The sequence below is a fragment of the Neltuma alba genome, unplaced genomic scaffold (assembly GCF_004799145.2).
Source record: "Neltuma alba isolate B1F8T4 unplaced genomic scaffold, ASM479914v2 tig00010128_pilon, whole genome shotgun sequence".
Classification (NCBI taxonomy): domain Eukaryota; kingdom Viridiplantae; phylum Streptophyta; class Magnoliopsida; order Fabales; family Fabaceae; genus Neltuma; species Neltuma alba.
This window is the reverse complement of record NW_021635079.1, coordinates 172,760-190,962: the sequence shown is the minus strand read 5'-3', so window position 1 is coordinate 190,962 and position 18,203 is coordinate 172,760. Positions and strand designations below refer to the sequence as shown.

Below are 18,203 nucleotides of genomic sequence, written 5' to 3'. Positions count from 1 at the left end.
CCTATCATTTTGCATTCCAATGAATTATTGAAAGTTTCATAACAGCCATGTCAGAAACCGATAGCATGTTAGAAATTGGTAAGGACTTGTACTTTCCCTTTTGCATTCCAATGGAATTACAGTGCATCTTGAGAAGTTATAACTCAACCAACACAATGCTTGAGACTAAACGACTCTGAATTCTAACGTAATATTTTGAGGCTAGGCCATAACTGTTGGCTTTGTATGAATTTTTTTTTTTCCCACGGAATTATAGGTAGCTAGCCAGGAACTAATTCCTTTATTTTGTAAGATCCATTCCTTTGCGCCTTTTGTATATAGATGAAGGTTTCGTGTGTGATTCATCATCATTGAGCATCTAGCACAAAAACAAGTCAAAACAAGCGTTAGGCTTATTTAATTCGTTTATTAAGTTTCTGTTTAGAAGTTGTTGGTTGGATTACATGGTCCCACCTTCCAAGTTGTATAATTATGCTTGGAACTTCATGAAAATTGACAGGCATTCTGATAATCATGTTATTAAGTAACTGAAATTTCTCCCCCCATTTTACTCCTGTTTCTGTTCAGTAGGTTTGGGATTTCAATGCCCTGACATAACTCTACGACAATACAAAGGACAGGGGGCTGCGTAAAAGAATTAAAAAAACAGTGAAAGCAGTAAGCTCGTTGCAAGGGAGGCGCCTAAGTAGCTGTTTAATATTTATTGATAATGTTTCTAAATTTCTTTATTATATTTGAACTGGTGTTAATTTGGGTATTGTTTATTTATGGGATCTGGATATCAAAGACTGATTTCTTTCCGGAAGTGATAGGGTTAGGAGACAGAGAATTGTTGTCTTATAGTTCATTGTAGCGGCAATCTGTTGTACTGAACAGAAGTTTATCAATTGGTCCATCGAGAGTGGTCAATCGTTACTCTATGTTTATAGGTAATGGATTTCGTTTTCATGCAAAAGATCGGGCAATAGGAAAAAGAACTCAAAATGATGGAGTCATGGCCAAGGGTGATGACACTGATGCTAATAAAGAATATTATGGTGTGTTAGAGCATATTTATGAGTTATCTTACATAGAGAATAAAAAATTATACTTGTTTAAGTGTCACTGGTGGGATGTCGCTAACTATGGCGAAGGATATAAGGTGGATAAGTATGGGTTCACAAGTATCAACACTCAATGTTCATTACAAACTAATGAACCATTTATTTTAGCATCTCAAGCAGAGCAAGTTTTTTATGTGGATGATATAGTTGACCCGGGTTGGATTGTTGTTGTCAAAACGAATCCACATGACTTGTTCAATATGCCGATTGAGAATGTTAATGTTGGTAGTGATGTTAATATTGCAATGGTTGATGAAGAGCCTTATCAACAATTGGTGGTTGATTTAAATGCAAGTCTTATACAGCATGATATCTTTATTGACTTGTGTGGAGATGATGTACAACCCCAAACTTTCATTCAAGTAGGAGAACCATCACAAAGAAGTAATATGGAGATTGGATTTATTGATGATAGTGAATCTAATTCACTAGTTCATGACGATAGTGATGAAGAAGATGTGCTTGATGGTAATGATAGTGATACTGAAGAAGAAAGTGACATTGAAGGTGAAATAGAAGATGATGATACAAGTGATAGTACCACAGAGGACTCAACAGAATGAAACTACAATCCTCATAAATGGTAGTTTTTATTAATATATTCTTAACAAGTTAGATTTTGTAATTTTTTTAATATATACTATCTTCATAAAGAGTAGTTTTATTAACATAAAAACAATCTAAATTTTGTACATTATTGCAGGATATGTCAGGGCTAAAGAGAGGACGGGGTGGGAGAAGCTCTTCCTTCACACGACATGGCAGCACAAGTAGTGGAGGTATTAGCTCTACCCCTGCAATTGGACATACCATTTCACCTCGACCACTCCAAGTACAATTTGAGGAATTGCCTGCCGACTCTCCCCTACTCAAAACAGTAGTGCAGGTAAATTTTCTTTACTTTTATATAATACAAGTAACTAATTAGCATCACATACTTTTGACTATATTATTTGTTCACTTGAATGATAGGCTCTTCTAATATAATTAAGAAAGGTAGAGGAGTTTATAAGTCGCTCAATGTGGACTTAATGACTAAATTTGGAGGAAAGATTCAGCTTACTTTCACAGATGACATGACAAGAGCAGTAGGGCAAGGAGCAAGAGAGCTAGCTAATTATTGTGGTTATGTTATTAGAACCACAATATCTTTGAAGGATTGTGCTGAATGGAGGAATGTTTACACAAATTATATTGATGTTATGATTTTAAAAGTGAAGGTACAATTTATGTTTAGTAAATGTATATCCTACTTTATTTATGCTTTCAAAACAAGTACTTATGCTGATATTGATTTTTATTTTAGGAAAAATTTCAACCTGCTGTTACAACAGATGAAGAGAAGTTTCAAAAGATGATAGTGACCACATTGCAAAATGCTTTCAGAAATTGGAAGACCAACTTGCATACCCACTATAAGAAATTTGACACTGATGAAGAAAGGTTGGCAAATCCACCTCAAACTGTAAGTTTTGAAGATTGGGAGTGGTTATTGACATATTTTCAGTCAGATCCATTTAAGGTATCTTACTAAATACTAACTATTTAAATGAATAATATAATTATATCATTCAACATACTTAGTAGTTACTCAAATTTGATGTAGAACAAAAGTGCTAGAAACACACAAAACCGAGCAAAACAAGTAACAAAGCATACATGTGGTCCCCGATCATTTGCGGAGGTTGAGTTCTCTGTAGTAAGTTGCCTCTTCACTACACTTTATTTTTTATCCATTTTTTTATTTTTCAAGATTTGTTATTTTTGTATATTATGCTTTATAGAGAGACCCCACCACTGGACAGCCTGCCCCCCCAGATCAGGTTTGGGAGATAACACATACTAGGAAGACTGCAGATGGCCAGTTACAGTGGGTGGATTCGCGATCTGAAGAGATTCATGTATGTATAAATATCTGTCCTTTATATTTAATTAAATAATTATATTTTTTTCATTCATGTAATTTGTAATTTGTAACTATAGGATCGCATGCATGAGCTCGTTCAGCAGCAATCCTTAGAGAGTGATGCTCGAATGACCTCTGATGAGATATTGACAGCTGTTCTTGGTGAGAGGTCAGGATATGTTAGAGGAAAAGGTTATGGAGCAGAGCCTCGGAGGAAGAGACTTCACACTCAATCTAGTGATTCACTTGAGAATGTACGCACCCAATTGTATGAAGAGTTTGAAAGAAGATTTCAAGAGGAGCGAGAAAAGATGGAAGCAAATCTTGCTGCAGAGCGAGAGAGGATGGAAGCAGAACGTGCAGCAGAGCGAGAAAAGATAGAAGCAGAACGTGCTGCAGAGCGAGCAAAGATGGAAGCAGAGCGTACGCAACTTGAACAAAGGATGGAGCAGTTGATGGAACAGAGAATACAAGCTCAGTTCACTGCTTTCATGCAAAAGATGCAGTTAAATGCTCCTGCAGATACCCCTACTTCTAGCGTCCCTAATATTGATCCCTCTACGTAATTTTTCTTCTGTATTATGTAATGTATCTTTTAATTGAATAATTTTTTTTTTCAGTTAGAGACATAAAGAACACTTTCATGGTTATAAATCTTATTATTTAATATACCATATTTGTGTGTTAATTACTTTATTTTTATTAAACCTTTTAATAATATTTATCAGCAATATAAATAAAAGTTTTTGCAGAATTAATATATTATAAAAATAATTAAAATCACAATCAGCGGCGACATTTGTCGCCGCCGAAGCTTGATTCGGCGGCGACCACAATGTCGCCGCCGAATCAAGCTTCGGCGGCGACCAAAATGTCGCCGCCGAATCAAGCTTCGGCGGCGACCAAAATGTCGCGCGCCGAATCAAGCTTCTGCGGCGACCAAAATGTCGCCGCCGAATCAAGCTTCGGCGGCGACCACAATGTCGCCGCCGAAGCAAGCTTCCGCGGCGACCAAAATGTCGCCGCCGAATCAAGCTTCGGCGGCGACCACAATGTCGCCGCCGAATCAAGCTTCGGCGGCGACCACAATGTCGCCGCCGAAGCAAGCTTCCGCGGCGACATTAGTCGCCGCTGATTCTCATGTTTCAGTGGCGACAGTTCTGAGTGGCAAACTCATCAGCTTTCAGCGGCGACAGAATGTCGCCGCTGAAAGGTGTTTCAGCAGCGCGACAGAATGTCGCCGCTGAATGTCCAGTTTCAGCGGCGACTTTGTGTCGCCGCTGAATGTCCAGTTTCAGCGGCGACTTTTTTTGTCGCCGCTGATAAGTTTCAGCCACAGTCGCTACGGCAACGACTTGGTGGCGACAAAATGTCGCCGCTGAAGCTTTTCAGCGGCGACTTTTGGACTTTCAGCGGCGACATTTGTCGCCGCTGAAAGTCGAATTTTTTGTAGTGAGGTCAAGATCGTGAGGTTCTGCTCTCTAGTCTTGGCTGACTGGTTAAGCGAGAGAGAGAGAGAGAGAGAGAGAGAGAGAGAGAGAGAGAGAGAGATTTTCCTAAACCAAATGATAAGTTTCATGCTTCATCCCCCATATAAAGTTGCTATTTGTTTCTATTTCTTCCCAAAAATTTCTCTTTTCATTTATGTCTCTTGTTTTCATTGGTTTTCCTCTCCCATCATTAATTTATCCTTTATACTATTTCCCTACAAGTCTCATTGTAGTATGGCTCCACACAGGCTTCAGACTCATTTCCCTGTTCACAAGCAATAACCGGCTCCATTAAATTTTTTTTAAATATTGATGTGGCTTGGTTTTAGCTATCCTTATTTCTTGGGCTTTGTTGAAACCACGTATTGCATTAACTAATCACATAGCTTTGTGCCTACTTTGCCATAAAATCTCCATTACGTCTCTCCTCAACTTTTTTGTCACCCAAGGCACTCTACTGTAATATTACAAATTCAAATTTTAAATTACTTATTTATTACTCTTTTTTTTTATGTATGAAAAAAAAAATCGACTTCTCCAGTTTTCCCAATACCTCTCATGCTGATCCCTTCTTCTTTTCCCCTTCCCCAAGACTGGCATAATTCCCATTTGTCTGAATCATCCGCGTGTCAGATTCAAAATTCAAAATCTCTCTCTCAAGCATTAGAGGGTGATATAAATCCTCATTTCTCAGCTTTCCCATTAATCATTGGTGATAAGCGAAGAAGATGGAGTCAAGTTCGTGAGGCTTCTGTTGTGGTTTGGGTGATATGTGATGCTGGAGGTGAACGGTGGAGGTCATCAATGGTGGCTACGGTGAAGGAGATGAGTGAAAGGGATGGAGATGGTGATGAAGAACAGTGGAAGACAATGAGGTTCACGGAAGAATGGAGTCAGGGTCGCGAGGTTTTGTTCTCTAATTCTGGCCATTGGTCAAGCGAAGAGGAGAGAGAGATTTCTCTAAACCAAACAGTGGTTTCATGTTTTATCCCCCATGTAAAGTTGCTGTTTGTTTAACTTATCAATGGCCACTCGAATTTGATGATTTCTGTTCGTGAGTTTCTCTTGGATATTTCACTGTTAGTCAATTTTGAATATGCGGCCAACTTTGAACGGTTATGTCAGAGAGATGAGCTTGGTTACGATCAGGTAAATTCTCAGGCTTCTCCTACCTTCTAGGGTGATTTGCGATGCCCTTATATGAGCTGTCTTTAATCATAATCAATTTTTGTCCCTTGGTTACCATCTGTTACTTTATATATTGGCTTCTAGGCAGCAAAACAACTCGAATTCTTTAAAGGAAGGAGTAAATCAGGGTCAAATAGCCTTGGCAGGTGCTTTGGCAATTGCTCAGCATCATGATGCAATTAGTGGTACCGAAAGACAACATGTTGCTACCGATTATGCAAAGCGAATCTCAGAGGGCTATTTGGATTTTTTTTTTTGGCTTAACTTTTGACATCATAAATAATTTGAAATTTTAATTTGCATGCAGAGAAGTCGGTTTCATGTGCTCTTAATTTTTTGGTAAACTAAGGACATGTTTGCATGGAGAGAATCGAGTGACTGACTTGTAGGAGGCAATACAATATACTCAGTAGAATTTCTTTTCCGTTTGCCTTTTGTTATTATCCACTAAATTATCTATGGCGGCTTTGTCGGCACTGGCAGCGTCCTCTTCTTAATATAAGCTACTGTCCTCCCTCAGAAGTTAACTTGTCTGACGGGAAATCCTTGGTACGTTTGTGATTGTATCGTATTTTAGTAATAGCCAACAATTTAATTAAAAAAAAAATCCCTATGAGCTTTGATGACATATGACTTCGTCTATGTATATGTAGCTGTATTTATTTCTTTCAAGATAATATTCACCAAAGCTGTTCTTCCAAGATAACATTCACCAAAGCTGTTTACTCTCAAGGTTCCCCTAGCCTGTGAAAGAGTGCAAACCTCTACTTTCCTGTACGAATTGCTGTTATGCTCATGCATGCAAGGCCTTTCTGTTACGAAGTTCTATAATGGACTCAAGGTTCTGGTTGTCACCGAAGATGGAGAAGTTTGAGGTAATTTGATTGGTTCTGTTTGAAGAGCAATTCTATAGGATATTGTGAGGAAGAATGAAATGGTATGGGTTTGGCATTGTTCTTATACTACCTCCTGTTCCCGGTATAAAACATATTTTGATATTCAATTTGGTCCTAAATATAAAATTTCAATCCACTTTATCTTTCATATTTATTTATTTTTATCCAAAATAGTTCTAGTAGTAATTGCATATATTACATGTTTTATTAAATGACAGTTCTAACTAATATACTTGATTAGTAGGATATTTTAAGGAAGACAACATTTATTTGTTACAAATAATTAATTTAACTAATTTTTTTAATCTACTCAAATTATCTAACTACCTTTTATATTTAGTATCAGGGGTAATATATATTGTGACTCTTTACATATTTCCTGGGTATGGATTCTCCCAACAACCTGTAACCTGTAGGAAGGAGCCAAAACAAGAAGTTCGCCTTTGTTTGTCTCCATATATATATATATGATTTTTGAATGTAATGTTACCTGTAAGATTATTTAATGGACTGTGGATACAGGGGCTAGCAATTCAAAAGCTTTTTTATTAGAGGCAGATGTTTCCAATTAGTCATTAATTTAATTAAATTCCTTCCTTCAAGTTCATTATTACAGTCATCGGATGAGTGTCTTGGATTGATAATATTGTATTATTATATCATATTATGCAGATAGTTTCAATTTATTTTAATACAAGTTGAAAACAACAAATATGAGATGGCCCAATGACAGCAAGATTTTCGGTTCATCCTTCATGTGAAATAGTTCATGTCATTCTATTTTTAATTTAAAAATCACAGTGTTTTTTTATAGTTTTCTTTATAATTTTGAAGAATTTTTATCATTTTCAATGTGAGCTTTATGTTTATGTTTCATTTAAATTACATTCAGAAGGTATTTTTAATCTTAACATGCATTAAAATTTCTATAAATAGTTTTTGTAATTGTTAAAACTAGATTACATAAATTTACAACTTGGAGAAGGTGTCGCGCAACGCAGGGGGAAGCACCTTGGTATTAGATAAATAAAAGAAGTAATGTATCATTAAAAAAATTATAAATAATAAATATAAATATAAATATATGCAAATATATATTTATAAAAAATATTGTTAAAAAGCATAGGAAAAAGTTATTCTACCTTTATTTTCATTATCGCCCCAGCGATGTGCTGTTCAATGAAATAAGAATTCTAATACTGACCGAAGCTATGCGAAATGAATTGAAGTATATAGAGGGGAGAAAAAGGAGTGTTCACTCAGGAAAAAGAGGCAGAGAGTGGGCATGAGAATCAAAGATTTACAGCTTTAGACTCTGTTTGGGATGATGTTGACACAAAAAGCATAGTAGACTCATTTATTTATTTATTGTTTTTGGCTAAGTATATTTTTTTTATTGGAAGCAATCATGTTTGGAGTACTATCACATATTAAATATAGGTATATCTTTTAAGAAAAATCTGAATCTTAGTTTATCAGGTTATAAAAAATCAGACCCTCTACGCATGAGTGGGACTAACCCTTTCATTATACTCGTTTATTTTCATCCCATATTGTTTGGGATTTTGTTTAGTGGACCTAAAATTACTTTTATTTAATAGTTAAATAAGTATTAATGCATTAAATGTTCAAACAAATTTAAAAGAGATTTTATAAAAAGGAACATATTTAATTAAAAAATTGAATCTTATAATAAGGGATGGAAGGAGTACTCATTCATTTTCTTCTGATATTGCTTGGGATTTTGTTTAGTGGGCCTAAAGCAAACTTTTATTTAGGGGGTGTTTGGGCATCATAAAAAGTGTTTCTTAGAAATATTTTTCTGTAAATCGAGATAAACTCCTCCATATATTTACTTCGTATATTGTAAAAACACTTTTAAAACCATAATTTTGATTCTATCTAAACACCCCTTGATACAGTTTTTCCTTGCTTTCACGGACAGGTGGGTTGCAGTAAGTGGGTCTCAGGAACCTTTTTCAATGGTTTCTGTGCTCTTTAGTCTTTTTTGCCCTCATGTCCCGACGTTATTTAATGCAGTTTTTCTTTCTTTCATGGACAGGTGGGTTGCAGTGAGTGGCACTCAGGACCCTTTTTCAATGGTCTCTGTGCTTTTTAGTCTTTTTTGCCCTCATGTCCCGACGTTAGACGTCGGAGCGCAACTGCGCATGAGCGGGGGGCCAGTGACCAACCATATATTTAGTGTGTTACTGTGTTTGTATGATTTATTAATCTTATATGCCTTAAGATTTGTTGCTTTCTGGCTTTGTGCCCTTTGCACTATACGACAATTCCAAAATGGACAACTGCTCTTTCTGTTAATGTTCGATTCCTCCCAGGCTAGTCAATCATTTGAATCCCACCCTATATATATATATATATATATATATATATATATATGGCCCCCGCTGTCTTCTCCCCACCATCAGATCATCTTCAAGATCTCTCTTTCTTTCCTTTCTTCTTGTTGTTTTTGGCCCCCCTTTCTATCTTCCCATTCTCGTCAACCCCCGGCGCCAACATGCCTCTAACTCCATCTACTTTTAGCTCTACCCAAAGGTTTTACCACACCTAATGAACTTCATATCTACTTTTAGTTTCGTGATATCATTGTTGTTGCTGCTTCATTACGCTAATTCAGTTGATTTCTTAACTTACTTTTTGCGGCTGCAGTTCAAACCGGGGACAAGGGGAATCTTCTGCAATGTTAAATGCTGTCATAATTACTACCGCAGGTGGTTATGTGCAATTTCAATTTAAATCTAAGAATTTGTCCCCCTTTGATGAGCACGGAAACATCATGAGAGCCGTTTTTATGATGCTATTCTTGCATGTTATGGGTTTGATGGCGGAATTTAAACTCCAAAATCGATCTAATTACCTTGCCACCATGAAACAATTTACTCCTCTGTTTGGACTTCTTGTTGTCATTCTACTTCTCTTCATCTTGTCGCTCTTCCTAGGTTTAGCTGCATCCATCATGTGGGCTTTCTTGCTGGTCGGACCAATAATCAGATTGTTTCAAGAAATTATTCAGTGCCTTCATGGCATCATTCTACATATTCATACACGTCAGACAGCAACAAGTAACTTTGACATGGAACAAAGTGGGTCTATTGGGATTCAAGAGAATGGCCTACCTGTCTGAAGCTTCTTTTGGCCATAACCAAAACCTATCTGTGTGAAGTTTTTACCATCGGGATAAATTTGGCATGTCTGAACTATATTGGGTAGTGAGTCAATCAGTAATAGTAATACGAAATTTTCTGATTTTTTCTTTTCCATATTTGTATAGTTTATAAGTGGATGGCATAAATAAGTATAATGTATCGTCTAGAGTTTTAAGTAGTGGCAGCATGCATCTTCCTTTATCAAGTTTCAGAAATGTCGAGGGATCAAATCTGCTATAAGTCTCGTTTTAGTATATCTGTGCTATGCTGCGGAGTTAAGGAGATGGAAATCGGGAGATAATTAAAGTTTTAAGTTTCTTCAACCTTGCAATCCGTTAAAAATGAAAAAAAGGCAAAGCTGTTGCAAGTCTCCTCACCAAATTTGGTGCCATTTCCTTATACAAATTACGTCAGAGCACAACATTCGACTGACATAATGGATCCCCTTTCCCAGCCTGAGTGTGGCACAACGTTCTTGATCCATTATGCTCATTTCTAATTATAATCAGGTCAAACTAAACCTAGAATTTTGCATTTTGAAAGCTCACTGTTATGCGTTCCTTCTTCAGTGAGGGGTTGTTCCTTTCACCTAGTGTTGGGACTGTCTGTAGGCCGGCCTATGAGTATGGTCGTCGTTATAGCTCAAGCAAGGACCTTAATTTCCAATCCATTTATTAGGCCTTCCTAGTTTTAATTAGATGGTCTATAATACATAATCTTACTGCCACTGTTGGGGATTATTGCACTTATCATATGGGCTCAGTTTATGGTGAAAGCAGTCATCAGGTTGTTCCAAGAAATTTTTCAATGACACTGTCTTCTAACCTTGGCCAAAGGATCCACGTGAAGTAACTTGGGAATGGAAGAAAATACTCTCTTCAGAATCAAGAAAATGACTTGCGTGTCTGAATTTAGGCTGGATGCTAAACAAATCAGTAATACATGAAATGAAACAGTTTACTGTATCTGATGTTGTGCTGATGTGCTACTCATGTCTTCTTTCCACAGAAATTACGCTAATTGTGGTTGCTTAATGAGGAAAAATCCTGTTTTTTTCATTTGTGTGTGTGTGTATGTGTTTAGCGCTGTAAGGATTCTAAGAACGGAGTGTGGTGGAGTCTGAATGCCGTATGATTCATTATTTGGTCGAAACAGTTAATAAAGATGCTGTAGGAAAGTTTCTGTCAGGTTTTAGCGTTCCTGTTCCCTTGTCTTCTGCCATTTCTAGTGAGAGCTATCTGAGGGCTTCTTGCCACTGTTCTGAAAACTCTGCCATGATGATAATTTTATCATGAAGGATTTATTTATTTAAGACTTCATAATTCATATTGAGGAGAAATTCCATATCTAGAAATGATAAAGCTGAAGTAATAATGAAAGCATGGGAGAAATGGGAAGAGCAAGAAGGAAGAAAAGAATAGCTGAAACCAAATTTAATGAGTGATCACACTTTATGCTGCATTATGTTTATGAACCCGTAAGAATCTTGAGTGTATTTATGCTTAATAGAGTCTGTTTCAAGCGAGAAAAGATGTTTACTTTTGCAATTGAAATTGTCGAAGACATTTTTTATGCTCTGTCTCCATTAACTCAGATAATGAAATTTGCATTTATTTTTAAGACAATTGAATTTTGTTTCCATGTTTTGAGGATTGTTTTGTTACATTATATAATGTTCTGCTTGTAATATCTTACAGGTAATTTGGTCAGAGGATGAAATGCAATTGAACAGGGACATGCAGCCTCAGCTGTGGTAAACTATCTAATTCTTGATAAGCAGACTGTTTAAATTGGAAAAACTTAAGGAGAAGAAAACACAAAATTATGTCCCAATAACACATTCGGAAGTGGATGGAATAAATACACACATCTTGCTTTGTCACGTTATAGAAATTTGCGGGGATCAAATCGGGTGCTAGCTTGCATTTTTGTCAACCTACTCTGTATTAGAGAGTTAAGAAGATGGAAATCATGAGATAAGTGGGTTTGAGTTTCTTCAACCTTGCAGTCCATTAAAAATGAAAAAATCAAATTCATTCCAATTCTTCTCACTATATTTGGAGCCATTTCTTTTCCATATTACACTATATCAGAACATTAAGCTGACATAGAAAATGTTTTCAATCTTTTCATTTATTCTGTGAAGGGGTACTCATTTCACCTGCTGTTGGGACTGTTGGGACAAAAATTCTATGTAGGCCAGTTTATCAGTAAAATTGTCTTTGAAACCTAATCTCATGACTATAAATTCCAATCCGTTTATTAGGCCCCTGTATATAAGGGCAATTTAAGTTTGGGTTTGATGGTCAGCAAAATCTTATTACCATTGTTGGGAATTATTTCAGTCACCATATGGGCTCTGTTTATGGGAAGGCTGTTATCTGGTTGCTGCAAGAAAATTTTCTCTGGCTTTGTCTTGTAACCTTTAGAGCAAAGGACCTGTGATAAGAAACTTGGGCATCGAAGAAAACAGTCTCTTGGGGAACAAGCAAATTGGCTTCACTATCTGAAGTTGGTTGGATGCTAAATAGATTAAAATTATGTGTTTTTATGAAGTAGCTTGTAAATTTTGCTATATGAAAAAGAAAGTTTACTTCATCTTCTTTTTGATATGCTACTTCCCATCTTTTTTTTGCCAAAGAAATTAGGTTATTTGACATTTCTCTATTGATGAAACCTTTTCCTTTCATTTACATATTTTCTTGGGAGAACTTGTAAATTTTACTATATGAAAAAGAAAGTTTACTTCATCTTCTTTTGAATATGGTACTTCCCATCTTTTTTTTTCCCAAAGAAATTAGGTTATTTGACATTTCTCTATTGATCAAACCCTTTCCTTTCATTTACATATTTTCTAGGGAGAATTACCATGAGGTCCCAAGAAAAGAATTTGATTATCAAAAAGTCTCAATGACAACTCAACAGCATGAATTAGTTGTCATTTCTTACATTAGAACTTGTCATTGCATGTTTCTCAGTTGTCAATGGACTTTAGGGTAATTAAATCCCTTCCTTAGAACCTAAATGCAATTCCCCCCATTTTCTTTAAGGATTCCAAGGAAGGGATGCAGCAGATAACAAATTTTGTGAGATTCTTTATTTAGCTTGAACAGTTAAGAACGTGGTGATGGAAAATTTTCTCTATCAGTTTTTATGTTTGCTTGTTCCTTCTTCTATGCCCTTTCTCTCGAGATAACATGATTTATATTTTTCCTAACAGCCTAGATACATGCAAAAGGATTATTTAAACTTATAAATAAATTCTGCTGTCAAAGGAAACTATTTATTATTAGTGCAAACAGTAGGTCTCTCAGGCAATTACATTGTAGAATTCATAAACATACATAACTTGAGAAAACAGAGATTGAAACAAATAAGAACCAAAAGGTTTGTATATGGATAAACAAATAAACACGCCTATATATGGGATTAGTTGAGAGATTTGTATGCTAAGTACGTCCAGGCAGAGGGCAAACGTGATGCACAGAAATTCATAATTCAAAATCTAATGTGAAAAAAAAAAAGAGAGAAAAGGATGTGAACTGGGTTGTTATCAGTTATGACTCAAAATCAGAAAAGACAGCCGACCCAATTTGCATAACAATAACAACAACAAAATTATAAAGAAAACCAAATTGTTCTGCCTTCATTATTAAAGAGGCATAAAAAAAAATTGAAAGAAGAGATTAAATGGTCGAAATTTGATACCTGAAAACATATTATAAAAGATACTATTATATGACTAAAGAAGTAAACAACAATAATAAAATCTTTTTCAACTAGCATCCAAAGAATATAGATACAACAGTAATTAAGAAAAGACAAAATGAAGAAACCTACCACTTGGGAGTAATAACAAGAAAACTTGAGGAAGCTTCTATAAAGCCTCTCTTCAATCACTGTAAACAGAAATGAATGACTTAGGCATATCTTTGCCTCTCTTCATCGACCTTCTTGATGGCAATTAGTTCAGTCCGGAAAGATTGACAACTAACAATTAGATTTACTAGCTGCAAGCTCTTCTGTATGAGAAAAAATCATTTTAATATATGCCAAATAATAGGGAAAAGAGAATTGCTAAGTGACACAATACCTCGGCCTTTTCTTTGCCCTTCTTATTAGTTAGGACACTTGGACCACCCTATTCTGATGCAATAGTTATTAGCTTCCCATTATTTTGATTCAAAATTAGAACAAAAGTGAATGATAAAAAAGTAGATAACAAAAAAGATACAAGCAAAAATGATTAACTTCTCTTTATGAAACAAAGGATCTAAACATGTAAACTAATACATAAATATCTAACTTAAGCATTATTGATGATGCCTCTATTGTTAAAACACTCAATTAAACTAGGTCTTAATTAATTTGTAGTTTAGAATCAACTTATATTTAGCCCGAGAGCAAAGAAAATTAAAAAGGCCATATTTAAGATGACAATATCTAGTTGGTGATGTGATGTGTCGATGTAAGGACAAGAGGCACAGGAGTTTGAACCATAAAGAGGCCATATTTAAGATGACAATATCTAGCTGGTAATGTGATGTGTCGATGTAGGGACACGTGGCATAGGTGAGGTGGTAGGCAACCAACTGTGACATGGCAGTAGCCGAAAGTGGTTCTATTTTTCTCTGATAATACTTTTAACAGTGGCTCACTTTTGTCATTACTAAAAATCAATTTTTTTCATAGTGACGTAACGCAATTTAGACCAAGGAATAAAAAATCATACCGAACCAGCCAATTTAAGCCAGAAACGAGCCAACTAGCCAGTTGTTAGGTCCGGTTTTCTATTTTAACTGAGAAGATCGAAATCAACCCAGTGCAAATCAAACTAATCCAGTGTGAATCGAAAGGAACCCGGGTAACCCGCTGGGTTGAATGAGTTGACCAGTTCACTTTTTTGAAAAAGAAAACAAAGGTGTATCAGAAAAGGAAGAAGAAAAGAGAGGGAAAAGGGAGGAAAAATAATAATAAAATTTAAAGAGATACCCAAAAGTAGAAGAAGCAATGAGTAGCGAGATGAGGAAGTAGAGATTCAAGCTGCAAAAGAGAAGAAGAGAGGAGGAGAAGAAGAAGGCATTCGCAGATTCAACCGGACAAAAGTGGTGTTGCTCAAGTTGCAAAAGCCGCACTGCTAGCGTGTTGAACCGTTGCAGAGGCAAGGTTTGCTTGGATTAGATAAAAAGTCAATAATAAAAGAGGGATAATAAAAGAGGAGAAGAAAAGGCCCTTATTTTTAATGCAATATTTGATATTAAAATATAATACAAAAGGAAAAAAAGAAGGGCAGTAAACAAGATGTGCTGCATTCAATGTACCAGCTTTTTTTTCTTTGCATTTGTGGTAACTGACAACTTGTTGTAGTGGCTTTGGCATTTTCTTCTCCTATTTTTTCATTTTCCAGAACTTGCCGGTACCATATGTTATGCAAATGATGAAATATTTAAAATGCACAGCATATAACTCTCATTTTTAATATTGTATTCAAATTAAATTTTTAAGTAATATAGTTCATAAAAATTATTTCTTAATTATTATTTATTAAATTGTATTATTTTAATATAAACAATTGAGTCTGGTCTGACTCTGGTCTGATTTTTTGTTCTTTGGTGTAAACCGATATATTATTCCTAAAGTTGATAATAGGAAGCCTATTAGCTGTACGTTGATATAACTGAATGTTCCTAGATTCTGTTAGCCAGATTATTTATTACACGTGAGTGCATCTTACTCTGACAGCTGCACATATTCATTTGTCTATAAATAGTGAAATAGGTGAGGGGCCCATATCATCTTGACTGGTTCATTCCCGTTCAGTTCATTCTCTCTCTCTCTCTCTCAAATTCTAACTTGATATCAGATTAATAATGCCCAATATGCAGGTTTCTGCAGCGAAAGTTTCTGTTCATTATGCCTCCACTTCAGCTATACGACAATTGTTTGGAGCATATGTTATTAGATGCAAGGCCAATTCGGCTGGATTAGAAATCATGTTAGTCTTCATTTGTTCATTTTTCAATGCAATGTTCATGCAACACTAAACTGGATATTCTGGATTAATATCTCCTCGGATTCTGATTCTCCAGCATTTGTCACTGTCAAAAAGCTTCTTCTTGTCTCTAAGCAATTTGATTCCTCCCTTTCAGAAATTTTGTGGCATGATATCTTTCACATGACGGAAAATTCGGAAAATGTCCCCGTATGTTTCATTTAGGACTTGACATAGGAATTTTTTTCCTTTTTTTTTTTTGGTGAAAAGAATTTTTTTCCTTTATTTATGTAGTCGACGTTTTTGTCCTATTACTTACTCTCTACTCTAACTCATCTTTTTATTATAAATCATTTTGTTTTTTATAACAGAAACAAGATACATTTGGAGGGCCTAAAAAATACCACTAGCAAAGTTTGTATTTTTATCCAAAATGAAATTTATAAATAATCAAATGCTACTGTTTTACCTGACAAAATTCTGTTCTTCAAACACCATATACCAATTAACTAATAAGCCCTACTAAATCAAACAAAACAAATTCCATAAGAATCAAATAAAAACTAAAAGAGATTGATATATTAGATCAATATTATAAGCGACTATGATTTATTAAAAGATAAGTTCACCTACTGATTCCATAAGGAATATGAGTTCTATTTTTTTTTGTTTTCATTTTTTTGGACAAAAATATTGAGTTTTGATTTAACGGGGCTTAGTTTATATGGTGTTTCAATAAAAGAAAGAATTTTATTATGCAAAACAGAATTAATCTCTTATAATCAGTATGGAATGTAATAGCATTATTACTTGTAAATAACTTTTGTTTTGGCGTGGTATTTTGTGGGCCCTACAAGCGTATTACCAACTGCATCATCCCGTCAAAGCCGGTGTTCCGCCTCTTTGCTTTTCTTTGATTTCCAGTTTTTTGGATGAAAAGATGTGCTATTACCGACAGTATTCACAAGGCATGTCCCCGGCAAAAAGAGCATAGCTCGATACATATGTATACATATATATGTATGTATGTATGTATACATAAAAGATTGTGTGTTTGTATAACAGTTTAGGTGTATTAATATTTTGAAATATTTTTTCAGATACATCCTCTATCTCAAAATATTTTATAGTGCATATAATACTTTGAAGTATGTTTTTAAGTGTGTTTATTACCCTAAATTATATTTTGTTGTATCTAGAATTCTGAAATATTTTCTATGTACATCCAACACGCTAACTTACTAAATATAAAATTAAAGTAAAAAATATTTAAGAGTGTTAGATCATCTAAAAAACAGATTTCAAGATACTAAATACATATTTTTTATAATTAACCAACTTACCTAACTACCTTAATCTAATCAAATTAGTTAAATAAGTCTTATATTGAGGATCAAAAGAGTATTAGATATTATTAAAAAAAATATTTTAAGATGTTGTCAAGTGTGGTTGGTTGACGAAAGTGTTTCACTAACAAGGCAATGGAACAAGTAGAAGTTGACTTAGTTAGTAAGGAATCCATTCATAACATATAAAGTCTTGAGTTTGAATTCTATTGCTGATCTTGTTGGTGGACGATCTGTAAATATCTCTATATATAAGAGATCTTTAAGCCTTAAGGTATGTCCTGACTCTGATGAGTCTCAGGACCCAATTCACCTAATATTTTTTTAGTTTAAAAAAAAACGAGGGGATGGGCTTGAATGTGCGTCTGAATGAAGAGCTCGTCATGTAAAGCGATTCTCCTTTTCCTTTCAAAATTCCTTCTCTATTCCCATGTCCAAAATGAATAGGCGTTATGCTTAAAAAATATTATGAAAATATAAATAAATTTTGACGGTTAAAAAACTAAGATGCACATCTATAGTACAAAAAATTTAGGAAAAATTATAAAAAAAAAGAGTAAAATAAAAAAAAATTGCAAATAAAAAACTATTACAATATTAGTATGTATTTTGATAACACTATAATGGATTTTGACAATAATTTTTATAAATGGATCCTGTATGTAATTTTTTAATTTTCAATATCTTTTGTAAGATTTTCCCAAAAATTTAGCTTATAAAATATTTTAAAAGAATTTTATAGAATATTATAAATTCTAATTCTTAATATAAAAACTACTTAACGTGTTTAAATAAATTAAAAATTAATTAATTAAATTATTTATTAAAAAACATATGCGCCTAACACAAGATCCCGCTGAAGGATTGTCAGAGGGCGAATTCTTGAAACTACCGCGCAGATTCGTATATTTGCTTTGCTTATCCTTCGGGCTGTTAACGCGATTGACGTACGAAGTCATCCGCCAGTGGGTCAATTCCCAACTTTACGACCTTGGGCAAAACCAACCCCCCCCCCCCCCAAAAAAAAAAGGAACCTATATATAGCCATACACGGCTCTTCCCAAGTCAGCCAGGTCCACCACATCTTTGTGGGTTGTGCTTTCCGATTTTGC

The 18,203-nt window shown here is 34.9% G+C and overlaps 2 long non-coding RNA genes across 2 annotated transcripts in view; both read left to right on the top strand.

Moving 5' to 3' along the window:
* Positions 1 to 18,203, top strand: part of LOC114754331 (uncharacterized) — a 68,723-nt gene that overhangs the window by 17,145 nt on the left and 33,375 nt on the right. The gene's annotated exons all lie outside the window — the stretch shown is intronic.
* LOC114754332 (uncharacterized) lies at positions 20 to 638 on the top strand. Its single transcript, XR_003741158.1, has 2 exons — positions 20 to 78; positions 568 to 638. It is a non-coding gene; the product is annotated as an uncharacterized LOC114754332 (long non-coding RNA).